This window comes from Mauremys reevesii, linkage group 13 (genome assembly GCF_016161935.1).
Source record: "Mauremys reevesii isolate NIE-2019 linkage group 13, ASM1616193v1, whole genome shotgun sequence".
NCBI classification, from domain to species: Eukaryota; Metazoa; Chordata; order Testudines; family Geoemydidae; genus Mauremys; species Mauremys reevesii.
The window spans coordinates 28,031,773-28,046,264 of NC_052635.1; the positions used below are offsets into that span (position 1 = coordinate 28,031,773).

At 43.3% G+C, this 14,492-nt stretch overlaps 1 long non-coding RNA gene across 4 annotated transcripts in view; it reads left to right on the plus strand.

Moving 5' to 3' along the window:
* The window catches only part of LOC120381277, a 301,408-nt gene that overhangs the window by 230,044 nt on the left and 56,872 nt on the right, over positions 1–14,492 (plus strand). The gene's annotated exons all lie outside the window — the stretch shown is intronic.

Consider the following 14,492-nt stretch of genomic DNA (forward strand, 5'->3'; position numbering starts at 1 on the left):
CTCAGACTTTGCACATGCAGTAGAAGCAGTACTGAGTAAATTTCCCACTGTTCATAAGTACAGCTCGGTGAAAGATTTGAAACAAACACACACTTTACCCCTTTTGATGTCTGAGAATTGTCCATAATGAAAAACAAAGTTCTTTAGTGCATTCATTATTTCAAATTATTGTGAGTTTTTCAGTGAATATTTAATCTATGGATTGTTTATGAACATCTTGTGTAAGTGTACAAAGGGTACATCTACACAGCAACAACAATAAAAAACACCCCACAGCAGCCAGTCTCAGAGCCCAGGTCAACTGACTTGGTCTCTCAAGGATTGTGCTACAAGGCTAAAAATTGTGGTGTCAACATTCCTGCTTGGAGTGGAACCTGGGCTCTCTAAGCTGGGGAGTAGGAAGGGTTTCAGAGCCCAGGCTCCAGACCAAGAGGGAATGTCTACACTACTATTTTTATCTCCATAACATGAGCCCCAGTCAGTTGGCCTGGGCTCTGAGACTTGCTGCTGTGGGTGAGAGGTGGTGGAGTGTAGAAATACCCCAAAATCTCAGTTAGTTATATAAAAAGTCATGTGGCATTGTTTCTCTTTGCTGATGGTTTAACTTAATGTAATTTAATCAACAACAGCACAAATTTCTAATTGCATGTTTGATGCAAAATTAGATATTCTATTCCCAATTTGGAATTTGAATTTCATACTATTGATTATGCTGTTCAGAATTCCTTACATAAACTATTTGAACATTTGAAATTCCAGTTTTCTTTTAACATGTTGCACCTGCAACTTTCTTTCAAAATTTTGGCCACAAGACAAGAAAGTGATGAGTCTGATTTTCAAAAAGTGTGGTGTCCAATTGCACATGTGAAAACACAGGTACAATTGCATGCCTAGTGTGTACACAAATTGAGCATTTGCGCATATATAGATGGCTAGTTATGCATCCTGCTTGCTTGCTTTCTGGAATCTGCTAATATCTGGTGTTTAATATTGTATTTGCAAGTGGCCAGTGATGTGTCCGAGTGGCCATTTGCAGATAGCTGATTCGCACATGCAACTGTAGTCACTGCATATGCAAATTAGTCACAACATTGAGGACCAGATTCTAATGTAATGTAGTTCTAATGGAGTCAACAGAGCTATGTCCATTTATACCGCTTGAAAATCTGGCCCTGAGGGTGCATTTGTCAGGTACAAACGAACAAGAACAATCTATTAAACAAGAGTCCTGGAATGGGGCAGACAGTCCCCACAATGTAAAGGAGAGGATTACCGAGAGCCTATGGACATAATTGGCTCTGCAGTACTACATCAGTTGCAGATGTCAGACATGGAGAAGAGCGGGGTCTTGCTGAAAGTTCATTGGATGACCCTTGAGTTGTGGTTTTCCCAGATTTCCTTTGAACTATAAGACCCTGGAAAGGGTAGGACTGATGTGTGCCTTGGCTGGAGGGCTAAAATCACTGCTTCATTGGATCCTGTGAGAGACAGTGACCTACTAGTGGAGACTGCATGACTCAGTGAGTTGTATCCTGACAGGCCACAAAGGGGTGCAGCAGAGGCAAACCCAGCTATACTCCCTTTTTGTTTAAACAAAGATTCCATTGTCCTTCTGCATCAAAAGCTGCACTGGTAGCAATAAGTGATGATACACGAGAGAGATCAGAAATCTAGAAATAACAAAATTGAATTCGTCTTGGGAAAATCCCGAGTGAATACGGTTGGAGAAAAACAGTCTGAAATACATTGTTCATGGGAGGAAGTTTGTCCGAGAGACTTAGCAATGACAAAAGACAAGTGATTAGACTTGTTTGCAATGTGAGATGGTGGTAGAAAAGGTCAATGCAACTTTGGGTTTCATCCTCAGAGACATCACTGGGCACTGGATGCATTTCACCCCACAACCTCTGATGATTTAGCCATTCATCAACAGAAAGCTGGACACATACTGGATATGGCTGATTAATGTGCCATATGAAAAGCATGTTGAGCTCTTCTGCCTTTGGAGATCTGTGGGTTTTTCAAGGCTGACTAGCTAGTCTCGTGCAGCATCCTGTTATACTGGTGGCACTGTAATATGTTGTTCAGCATGTGTTGTGTGTCACTTTTAGTGGCTGGTCCACAGACAGTATAAATTTACTACAGCTGCACACTAAAGGAGTTAATCTTTTAGCTCAAGTGGCAGTGGTACAAGCTTTTAGGAGTTCAGGTCTTGGGTTCAGTCCCTGGTGACATCCCATGGTGGCAGTCCTACACTGTCACTTAATTCAAACAGAGATGACCTCTGTGTGACACATAATAAAGATTCTCTTTTTAACATAGTGAATAAATAGTGTTTGGTGCTAATTAGAATCACTCTGCTTCATGAGCATGAGACTGCATTTAAAAGTAGCTTTAACTGATGAGCATGTGTAGTAGAAAAACAGTGATCTAGTGCTTCTTACAACACCCATTTCTCCCCCGTGTATCTTGTTCCCTTTCTCGGGACATATGCTGGAATTAGCCATAAGGCCGGGCTTCCTCTGCACGTCATGGACATTCCATGGTTGAGCTCGGATTGCATTCTAATTATTAAGCTTTGGGTTTTATCAGAAGCTGCCAAGACGCATCATTTACTCCTGGGGAAAGAGAGGGGGGGTGAGAGGGAGGCAGAGTGTTTTGATTTGAATAAATGAAAGGCGCTTCTTGACAAGTGACTGACCAGCAGTTTATGCACAATTATTTGTCTCTTAAATGCTTAGCAAACAGCAGGGCAGAGATCCGTATGAATTCTGGCACTGCTGGTGGGTATGATAAATTGATACAGGTTATAAGCTAGGCCAACTTGTTTGTAGAAAAGCACAAGCCAACCCACAGAAGAGCTGCTTCGAATTTTGGATGCTGAACAAAGTTTTCATCTCCAGTAGGGCCCGTATGTTTCTTCCCTTACCCCTCCCTTAAACTCCCTCTTTCCTTTATTTGTTTTATTTATTGCTTTTCATTTGCCTGTTTCCCTCTTCAAATTCTCAGATCTCTAACAGCTCAAACATGATTGGGATGCAGGCCAAGCTCCTGGCATGTGATGCCAGACTTTGCTGGCCTTGATCTGACAACAAAGCTGGTACAGGCCATGGCAGTTTTCTGAACAGCCACTGAACACACCAAACCGGTGGGTGATGTAACCTAATCCAAGGGCTTGGCTTGGTATGATAGGCCTGAGGTGATGGGTTTAAAAGATATTTGTGCCTGTTGTGACCAGCACAGCAATCTGAAAATTCACCTTGTGTGAAGTCTGTCCTGCCACCCACAAATGAAGAGATGGAATTGAAATTTAAGCAGTGTTTTGAAGCTTCTGCTTATAGAGAAATGTGACCAAAATATTCATTACTGTTTATATCACAGTAATACCTAGATAGCTCAATTGATATTGAGGATCTATTGTGTAGGTGCTGTAAAAATACATAATTGACTCAAAGACCTTACAATCTAAATAGACATGACAAAGAGCGGGTGGGGGGAAGTGTTATTGACATTTTACTGATAGGGAAACTGAGGCACGGATTAACTGATTTGCCCAAGGTGATACAGCAAGTCTTTGGCCAGCTGGAAACTGAATGTGCCTATAATTCTATTCTATTCCTTATAGCCCTCATTATAGTATCTGAGATTGCATTTGAGCAGTGTATTAAGTGACATGACTGTGTCATATGTGATTTGTTCTTTCTCTCATCCTGTTCCCAGAAGAGAATTGTGTGCTCTGTACTGTTTCCTTGTGGTTGTGTTTGGTTCTTGGGTTTTTTGTTTGTTTTTAAATGTACATGATGCTCTACATTTATATTTGATAGTAAGAGAAATGCACTTGCATTTGGAGTGGAAGGTGATGAGGTGAGATGGTGATGGTCCTTAGTTCCTGTGGGAGTTCTTTCCCCAGTCTAGGATCAGCTCTGAGAAAGTTCTGTCTCCTGCACATGAGCTTCACCCTTATGGTAGAAACCATCATTGTGCAAGACGAGTCGAGTTGTTGACCATGGTCCTTATCCTGGAGCTGTAGATGACCTTTAAGATATGCTGGCCCTAGGCCAATGAATGCTGTGAAAAGACAGACCAAGGCCTTGAATTTGTCCTGATATTCTACAGGAAGCCTGTGTAAAGAATGGTGTGACGTGTTTGCAGTAGCCCCGTATTGCTGAGGAGTGTTCTGTACCGTAGTTGTAGTTTAGTAAGGGCTCCTCTCTTCCTTCTGTCACATTAAAGATTTGTGGTATTGGTAGTATAAGATCCCAATATTAGGAACTCTTGAGTTTCTGCTCTGCTACAATAGTGATTTAAAGGGAGAGAGCCTTATAGCGTTTATCATAAATATTTGGGTTTTAATGAGATGGACTTGACTTTTCAGCCAGGCCTCATCTAGCCTTACTTTAGCTGTTGCAATTTTGTGCACACAAATAAATGTGCTAATTTTTCTGAACCTGCAATCCATTTTTGGAGCAAATATAAGTGATGTTTCTAACTACTGGCGGGAGAGACATAGGATCAAACAGATAGTTGTATCTCTCACTGTGGTTGTCTCCAGATGCAAAGGTGCAAAATTGTGCCCCTCAAAATGGTGGTCAATTGTAAAAATCAGGCCCTAACACTCTTCGGATGTGTAACAAATCAATGGCTAAATACTGTGCATTTGTATTGGAAAGCAGGGAGGCCTTGGCCACTTGGATTACTCTACTTGTGCAGCTCACCCTCAGTGGTTGCCACGAGTGCTCATTTCTCCCCTCAAGTCCTCCAAGATAGTCACAGTTCCCTGCTCCTTATTGCCCTACCCCTTAAACACATCCATAAACCCATCCCTGTTCAAGACCTCACTCCAGCATGTGCTTAACTTCAAACATCTGCAACAGTCCCTCTGACTTTAAGATCTCATCGATAGCAGCGACTTGACGTGATTCGGAGAGGGACTGGAATATCCAGAGCTGTTAGAGTTAATGTTTAAAAACAGAACAGCTGCAAAACCTCATGCTTCAGGGCTTTAGCCAATCTGTAGCTCTTAGGGGTTAAGAGGAGGGTTTCATGAGGGGCAGATCATCCCATATCCCCTATTGTGGAGTTTCTTACTCCTGTCTCTGAATCAGCTGATGCTGGCCATTGTTGAAGATAGGATACTAGAGATGGACCATGTGGCTATTCCTGTATGGGGATACCTTCCTGACCTGGATCCATAATACCCACATTCTGAATGTCACATGATTGCCCTGTACTTTCTCTCCTGAATCCCCCATCCCAACTACTGTGTCATGGACATCACCAGCCTTGTGTCTCATATTTCTCCCCATTCATCCACCTTCTCTCTCATGCAACCCCTATCGGCCCTCCTGCTGAGTGGGGAGATGTGAAGGTTCAAAGAAAAGGCATATTGTGTGTGTGTGTGTGTGTGTTAACTATTAAAATGCAGCAGGGAGCCTAGAATGATTTAATGTTGGGAGGGAAGCCAGCTGGGCCATTAAAAAGCTACATTTTTGATGCAACAAGGGGGTTATATTCTGTTTAACAAACCTGTACTGCATAGTGAAACTATACAAAGCTGAGCAAGCAGCATGGTCTAGTCAAATAAGTGCTGGACTGGGAGCCAGGAACTCCCGAGTTCTAATTCTGCTTCTGTCATATATCTCAGTGTGTGGGTTTGGGCAAGTGACTTAACCTCTCTGTGCAGCCTCAGTTTTCCCATTTATAAAACAAAGTTGTTAATATTTCTCTTGCTCCTAGGGGCAGTTAATTCATTTTGTAAAATGTTTGTCCAGTACTCTGAGGACAGGAGATGTTAAGAGTTGTCTATTGTTAGTAAAAAGAATTGGGACTCTCAAAAATGCATATTGCAAAATGCCACAGAAGAGATAATGTTAATGAATAAGAGTGGTTTTGTTTTGTAATACCAAGTAACATCTATTGGAAAGCTACTTGAGAATATCTACAAGTACAAATCACCAGATCCCAAATCCCATGTCATAAATATCTCCCTCCTCAGACACTCTACAAAATGGGTTGATTTGAAACAGATCCATACTGGCGCTGCAACCCATCCATGGGGACTTCCAAGCAACATATGGTGAGACTGTCTAAGAATTCAAATGTTCTGGGAAATGATCATGCAACTAATTCAAAAAATATTGGTCTCTCCAGTTAATTTAAATATGTTTGACTTGTTAGGTGTAAATAATGCCTTCCCTTGAAGGAAAAAAAAATACTTTTGACTTCGGCCTGCTTTTGGTGGCTTGCACAATCCATATATTCTTATCTTAACTACTTTGTTTAATACAATCCATTTAATCTTAATGACAGATAAATTCACATGACTTAAAAATAACAAGAATATGCAGTATTTTGTAATATGGTCCCTGTCTATCAGATATACAGCAGCCAGTAAAGATGCTACTGAGCCAGTTTAACTTACATTATTCCTTACTAAATGGGGAGAAGTTAATTTATTATTCTTGTAACATTTTTCTTCAGCGTGGCTGGAGCAAACAATGTTATAGACTTTGCTTTCTCTCCTCTGTAATTCTGCTGATACTCATCCCTTGTATTGGTCATGTGCTTTGAATTTATTCCAGATATTATATGTTGCCTGTCGTATTTATGGCTGTACTTGATTCTGGTTCAGAGAGTTTTGTCTTTCTTTCTTCTTCAGGAATAGGATATCTCTTCCTAGGCCCCTAGTTACAGAAGGAGAGAGACCTACATTTAACACCCATGGTAATGGACACAAAAGTGACTCTCAGTGGCACTTGGTTTCCTCCTTTTTCTGCTTTCCTTAGGGTTGGCTGTCTACTTGATGTATGGTTTTTTAACTGTGCTTGTCCCATTAACACTAATAGCAGTTTTGTGAATAAGCACTTAACTTTGTTTTTAGAACCTACCTCACGTGTCTCCCAAGTTAGAGCTGTTCATTTTAATGACAACTAGTATTCATTTCCCTACAGAGTCCATGTGGCTGCAGGAGACCAAAGTGTACCCTCTTCTGTCTCATCCATTGATATAGAGGAGAGATTTTCAAAGGCACAAATGGAAGTTAGTCAATGTGTTAGGTACCTAAATGCTCTGTGTGCCTTTGAAAATATCCTTCAGAATTACCAGCTGCATTCTTGATTCTGGAATCTTTGTAGTTGTCAGCAATGGATGGAGCCCAAAAAACATACTTTGACTTCTTAGATTCCACATGTAACTTCCACTGTTGACAGATCAACCATTTGTTTTGGCTTGTAAAAATCAAATTTGATATGGAAGTCACTGATGGAGGATAAACACGATGAGGATATGCAGTACTGCCCGAACACCAGCATGCCACTCTTCAGCCAGGACACTTTGAAAGGCAGCTGTTTAGAAGGCCTGATTACACATTATAATGTCTAAGAAGCGGACTTTGTCCTGAAGTCAGTTATTTCTACCAGAAAACTAACCCATAAAGTATTTAAATATCAAAGGAAGCCTTAGTCAGTCCTAGTGGGAGGAGCTTGTGATGCCATGATTATTTCTTCATAAGAGGGCCATACTGGGTCAGACTAAAGGTCCATCAAGCCCAGTATATTGTCTTCCAACAGTAGCCAATGCCAGGTGCCCCAGAGGGAATTAATAGAACAGGTCATCATCCAGTGATCCATCCCCTGTTGCCCATTCCCAGCTTCTGGCAAACAGAGGCTAGGGACACCTTCACTCCTGGGTTGCCCATGGTGGAAAGTAGCCTGGTTCTTGACCAATCCCCTCCAGCTGATTCAAGGATGGAGGCATAGGGAATTCCAATGCGGCCTCCAAAACCTGCAATCTAACTTTAAAAAGCACATGATACTCCATGAAAAAAAATATAAAAAGCATTTAAAGTTCCTTATAATGGTATAATTCCTTATACTAGCCTGGAAGCCATTTTCTGCATTGCCAGACCCATATGCTGCAGTGATGAGTGAGGTCTAGATAGATTGTTTGTGATCTAACCCAGTCTCTCAATGGGCCAGCAGACTTGCCACCTGTTACCATTCAATTTAAATACTGCCTAATATTTACCAATAGAAATAAGAGCAATCTTTTGCTCACTTTCTGCCTTCCCAGCCTGTTGAAGAAATTGCCTGCTTAATGTATAAGGGTTTTTAACTGTTTGTGTATGTGAAAAGCATTTTGGGGAGAGTTTAATATGCTTAGTACTTTCACAGACAAATAAACCACAGGGTCCCTCTTCTAAAGATAATGGATAGTCTTGTTTTGTTGTTGTTGTTTGTGTTATTGTAGCACCTGGGAGCCCTAGTGATTGACAGGACCCTATTGTTTAAACTCTAGACTTGGACTCGGGAAACATTACCTGAGTGGTAGTCTCTATTTTATATACAGAATCTCTCTGAAATCAGTAATATCACCCAAACCAGAATTAACTTTTTAAGAATGCCTACTGTATATCACAACTGGTGACCTCAGCAAAGAGGCCAAGGAATGACTGGGGTATGAGGCCAGACAGCTTCCCCCCGTCAGTTCTGAGGCAAAATAGGGAGCTTTGCCCTGCTGCTGCCTATACTGTAGCAATTTAAAGAATAATCAGCCTGCAGGACTGCCAGACTTGGCACCTTTCAAAGCTTAGAAAAAATAATGATCCAGAGATCTGGTCTGAAAAAATCTCCCTGTAGGTTTTAGTCCTGATTTTTCCTCACATTTCTTATGTCTTGATATACGGATGCAGAAGAAGCCTCCAGTTTCAGATGCTCAATTCATTGCAGAGTTCTGCACCTGGATAGCTATAAATGCCCATGTGGAGTGCATTACACTAGCCCACCAGAACGAAAATCAGGAAAATGATTTAGCAGCGATGCTTAGCAGTACACATAGGATCCCGCCCTCTTGTTTCCTGACCATCCTGGTAAGAAAGTATTTTCTTGCATGCTCCGAGAAGGCTTTGGCCACACCTCATTTAACTTACTTTCCGGACCAATCGGGTCAAGTCCCTGCAAAATCCCCTCGGATTGCCTTTTTAAACAGAGATTTGTTGCCTTTTAAGCAAACAAAATAAAAGTTTCCTTTTCAGCTGGCATGAGCTGGAGTCCAGATGCAGGGCTCTCACCCAAAAACAGCACTCAACGAAGGACCCAAGTACCAAGAAGGGTGGCTGATTTTTTCCTGTCCACCCTCCACCCTCTTTTGTTTTTTGCATTGAGAAAATCTTTGGGATGCACAAGGCTACAGTCTGTTTAGATTTTGCTCCATATGCAGGCTTGTGTGAAGAAAAGAGTGGGCACGTGGACACAATAGGGCCTGGAAAGTAGTGCTGTTTAATCAAAACCAGTCACGAACAAGAGAAAGCTGAGGAGCCCAGGAGGATAATTATATTTCACACATCAATTAACATTCTTTTGCTGCCACTTAAGAAATCCCATTTAATTGCCCTAAGTCTTGATTGCTGTAGATGTCGTACAGAAGGTGAACAGGCTATAGCAGACGGTGCCATGTTATGCAAACTGTACAAAGCTAGATCAGTAGGAGAAGGCCTGGCTTTCCAGCATGTTAACCCTGCATGCTCCCCTGAGTGGATAACACTGAGGCATATTTAGTTTTGTTCAGGCTCTGCAGCAGAATTACAGGCACTGATCCAAAATCTCAGTTACTCCATGCCACTTTGATTATTTGCTCCATTTATTCACGTACAATAGCACCTAAAAGGTCTCAGCAGAGATCCATACAAACATAGTGAGACACAATCCCTGACCCAAAGAGTTTACAGTTTAAATAGACAAGACAGACAAAGGATAGAAATAGGAAGTGTTGTTCCCTGTCTACAGATGGGGAACTGAGGCTCAGCTGGATGGAGTGATTTGTCCAAGGCTACCTAAGAAGAGCTAGGAAGCAAGCCCAGATTTCCTGAGGGGAATGAACTCTAAGTAATACTTCTGGACCTGTGTTCTGTTCTGTTTAGGTTTTTATTCAAAACCCATAGTATCTAAGCATGTAGACCATGAACCAAGACCACCAATTCATTACACCACCAAGCATCAGATGGTAGTGACTTAAAATTCTCATCTGATGACCATACCAGAACTGAACTAGTGATTTAGATACAGGCCTCCCTTTATCAGTCATCTCAGCCCTATCCCCCCTTCTGAGCTGCTTTTGTGACATTTTCAATAAAAAACCATGGATATGGAGGGAAGTGGGTAATGCTTATAGGGAGAAGGGATATATTTGCCCTATATCTGTGATGTGTAATGTACTGCACAGATCAAGAGGGGCCAGATTTTAAAAATATCCAATTTGTTGTGGGCCATCTTTAGTTTGAGTGAGACTTAGGCTTCTGAGTGCCTGAGTCACATTTGAAAATGGGATTTAGCCCCCTAAATAGAGTGGATTGATAATTTGTTGATTAAACATTTTTAGTCACAAAATGCCGATTTAGCGAATCTGAAACTTTTCACAGAAATGTAGCTTTCAATGGGACTGTTTCTCAGATCCAGGATGGCACAAGGGAGAGATAGCTCAGTGGTTTGAGCATTGGCCTGCTAAACCCAGGGTTGTGAGTTCAATCCTTGAGGGGGGCTCTGGGGCAAAATCAGTACTTGGTCCTGCTAGAGAAGGCAGGGGGCTGGACTTAATGACCTTTCAGGGTCCCTTCCAGTTCTATGAGATAGGCATATCTCCATATATTAAATAGTAATACCCCTGGCCTAGCAAATAGCCTGATGGTCTGTGCCCTCCCATGGGAGGTAGGAGATGCAGGTTCAAGTCCCTGTTCTTTCTGATTTGGAGTTGGAATTTGAATTGAGTTTCCCAAGCGAGTGTCTGAGCTATTGGTTATTCTGCATGTCTCTTTTTTTTTCTGTGAAACATTTTGAAAGGTCTCATTTTTGTTCTGATGGGGAACAAAAACAAATGTCCAAACCTTGACATTTTTCACCAAACAGAATTCTTGTTTTCCAGCCAGCATAGTGCTGTCCACACCAGTGCTCAGGTCGGTGTAACTCTCGTCGCTCAAGGTGTGTGTGTGTGTGGCTTTTTCACATCCCTGAGCAACATATATTATATTGATTTAAGCAGTAGTGTAGACCTACCTTAAGAAATTAAAAATGCAGCACAATTGCTTCTTTAGTGGCAGCCAAGATAAATGCTCCTTTCTCTGTGGCCTGAAGCGTACAGTCACAAGGCTGGGGTGTGTGTAAATCAAAATATCAGGGGGAAAGGTCTGACTCCTTTCCTGCTTCAATCCTGAGAGAGAAAGCTGGAGAAATCCTCACTTAGTGGAGCTGGTTGGTGGAGACAGCCATCCCATCCCTTGATACTGCAGCTCTGTTCAAGCTCATTTAGCACCACAACCCTCCATAAACCAAAGGGAGTACAACATGCCTAATGTAGCGTGAGGAGCAAGGCGGGGTTAGCCTGGCTGTGGAGAATTATTGCAACCCTGGAGAATGATGGGCTTTAGTGAGCAACTCCCCCCACCCTCTTCAGCACCCCCCCCTCCTTCTTCCCTCGCCCCCACCTTTCTGATGCTCTCTAAGCCTTTTGCTTTTCCTCATTAAAAGTGCCAAGATGCATGTCAAATGCCTGGAGCAGTCTCCTGCTTTATAGTTGTATTATGGTACTATTATGACTTGTCTAATTTCTTTTTTTGTGGGGGTCTTAGTGTTTATACTGCAAGTGTTTATGTCAAGTGGAGACAATCGTGTGTGTGTGTGTGTGTGTGTGTCTTTGGGGAGGGGGCTCTGCTCTTAAAGGAACCTGAGTCTTTTCCTTTTTCTCCTCTTTCTGTGCATGAAAATCTTTTTCATACGAGAAAAAAGAAATTTCTCATTCTTTTTTGAGTAATGTCCCTATGGGTCCTCCACTGCACGATGTGTGCATGCCTGTGCCTTCTTGACTAGTGACTTTCATGAGCAGTGCCTATGGATCTGCACCCTAGATATCCCCATGGTCTGGTATGAGGGTATATGAGTGGGGGAGGGAGGAGTTCCTCCAGTTCCTTCTCAGCAACCTGTAACTTGAGATGGAGCATTTGCTACCTGGCTTGCTACCTCTCTTGCTTATTTTCTTCTTCTTTCAGTCATTGCTTTTTTTATTTTTTTGTTATTTAGCAGTTTGTGCCTTGGGAGGATTGTTGGCCTGATCTGGGCCCTTGTTTATTCTCAGGCCTCAATTTGCGGCCTCAAGTAATGGGTTATGCCTCAGATCCCTGGGATTCAAACCCTGTCAGACATGCCATAGGTCTTTTTCTTGCAGCAATGGACATTCAAGCTGCCTCCACTGCTTGGGAGAGACTTGTATCCCCTCCAAATGTAAGAACTGCTCAGGAGTTAAAAGTAGATGTAAAATACAGAGGGAGGATGGGCTAAAACTCCTATTGATGGAACATTCCCTGAGACCCATGAGGTCAGAGTCTCCACCCTTAACCCCAAACACTGGATTTGGGTTCTCAGAAAGCACTGGTGACCATCCCTGCTGCTGCAGTAAGCAAAGACTGTGGAGACACCTCATAACCATTCAGACCATCAAAAACAAAAAAGAGATCCCATTCCCCAGAATGGGATATGAGGAGGGAAAGTCACCCTTTTGGTCTGGATCTCAGGAGATCTCATGTCCCAGTAAGGGTACCTCTGGGCCCGTCTCCTCTGGTACTGAGACCCTGGCACCAGCCAAAAAAACATGCTATGTACTGAGAAGCTTTCTGTTAAACAACTTAAAATAGCACCAAAGCCAGCCCTGGGCCCACTGCGTTCGAAGCACAAGGACTCCAAGGTTAAGCTGAAATCATCATCAGAGCTACCTTCCACAGCCAGCAGAGAAAGGTGCATGGATCACACTTGGGTACCATCTCTAGTACCATCTGATGTAATGACTATGAGAGTCCTTATCTGGATTTCCAGATACTGTGCAGGCTCCTGTGCTAGAAGGATCTTCAGATCCTGGAAGAATCTGAGTCATCATTGCTCTGGGGTAACAAGAGACCACTTTGAAGTTTATTAAAGCCTGTTCAACCTTTTCCCCTCCTCTCAAGGAGCCTACCCCACTCCAAGATACCACTATTTGAACCCATGATGAACTGTGTCCTCCTTTATTTGGCTTTCAAGATCTTGTTCCTCATAGCTATCACATTGGCCAGGACAGTACAGGAGCTAGGAGCCCTGATGGCTGACCCACCGTACACGGTGTTCTATTGCAACAAGATGATGCTACATCCACAACCTTGTTTCCTATTTAAAGTTTCTTCAGGATTCTACATTAATCGGGAAATGGACCTGTGTTTTATCACAAGCATCACTTTGAGAGAGAAGAAGCAACGCTCCATACACTGGACATAAGAAGGGGTCTTACCTTTTACCTTCACAGGTAAGAGTTAACAAGCAGTTCTGGGCCCAGAAGGCCCCGCCCAGCTGCACCTTTTGGGCATACTCACAGAGGAGGTTGAGCTCAAGAGGGCAGATAGAAAAGGGGAGCAGTTATATGCGGCAAGCTCCTGCAGAGAAGCTGCTGGGGCTCCATATGGCCAGGACCAGGCCCCACCACCAAGCCACTGCAGACCTTTCATCCTCAGGGGCCAGAAATGATGGGCTGTGACTGGGAAACCCTCCAGAGCATGATCAGAGAGGGCTCCAGGGAGAATCCAGACACAGAGCCAGTGGTACCAGTGGAGGAGCTGAAACTGGGATACGAAGTGGCCCAGGGAGCAGGCATAGAAACTCCCACCTCTGTAGCCACACAGTTGAACTCACAGACGCTGACTTTCTCTCTACCTGGAGGGTGCCCCCTCCCACCCCAGGCCCCACCCCTTCTCACAAGCCTCCATCCCCTCCCTGCTTCTTCCTGCCTCCACTCCGCCCCCATCCCCACTCCACCTCTTCTCCCAAGGTCCCACCTCTGCCCTCCGTCTTCCCGCCCCCGGTCCTCCCCTTCCTGCCCGCTTCCCCAAGCGTGTATTGTCCTGCTCTTCCCCCTCCCTCCCAGCGCCTCCTGCACAGAACAGCTGTTCCATGGCATGCAGGAGGCACTGGGAGGGAGGGGTAGGAGTTGATCGGTGGGGCCACTGGCAGGCAGGAGGCCCTGGGGGGAAGGGGTGAGCTTGGCTGCTAGTGGGTGGTAAGCACCCACTAATTTTTATCTGTAGGTGCTCCAGGTCTCATCCTTTTTTCTGCTAGCTACTCTTGCTAAAGCTCAACCTTCCTCAGGAGTTTGGATCTCTTTCTCCACCCAACTAGCACTAGCCTCCTCTCTGTCTCTTCCATCAATCTTATCACTGTTAGTGAGAGCCTTCTCCTTGGCAGCTTGTTCCGTCTACAGCAGCATTCCCATAGCTCTCTGCCTCATCAGTTTCCAAGCTTAATCTCTAAACATATTTCTCCTCCTTGTATCTCTCAATTCTTCTTTCTCTGCTGACATTTTGTATTTAGCTTTGTAAGGCATTTGGGGATACAGTTTGTAGGAAAACACTCTGCATAATAAAGTTGTAATGTATTGTACTATATTTCCTCCATACAGCAAAACCAAATTTGGTCTAGTTTCCTTTC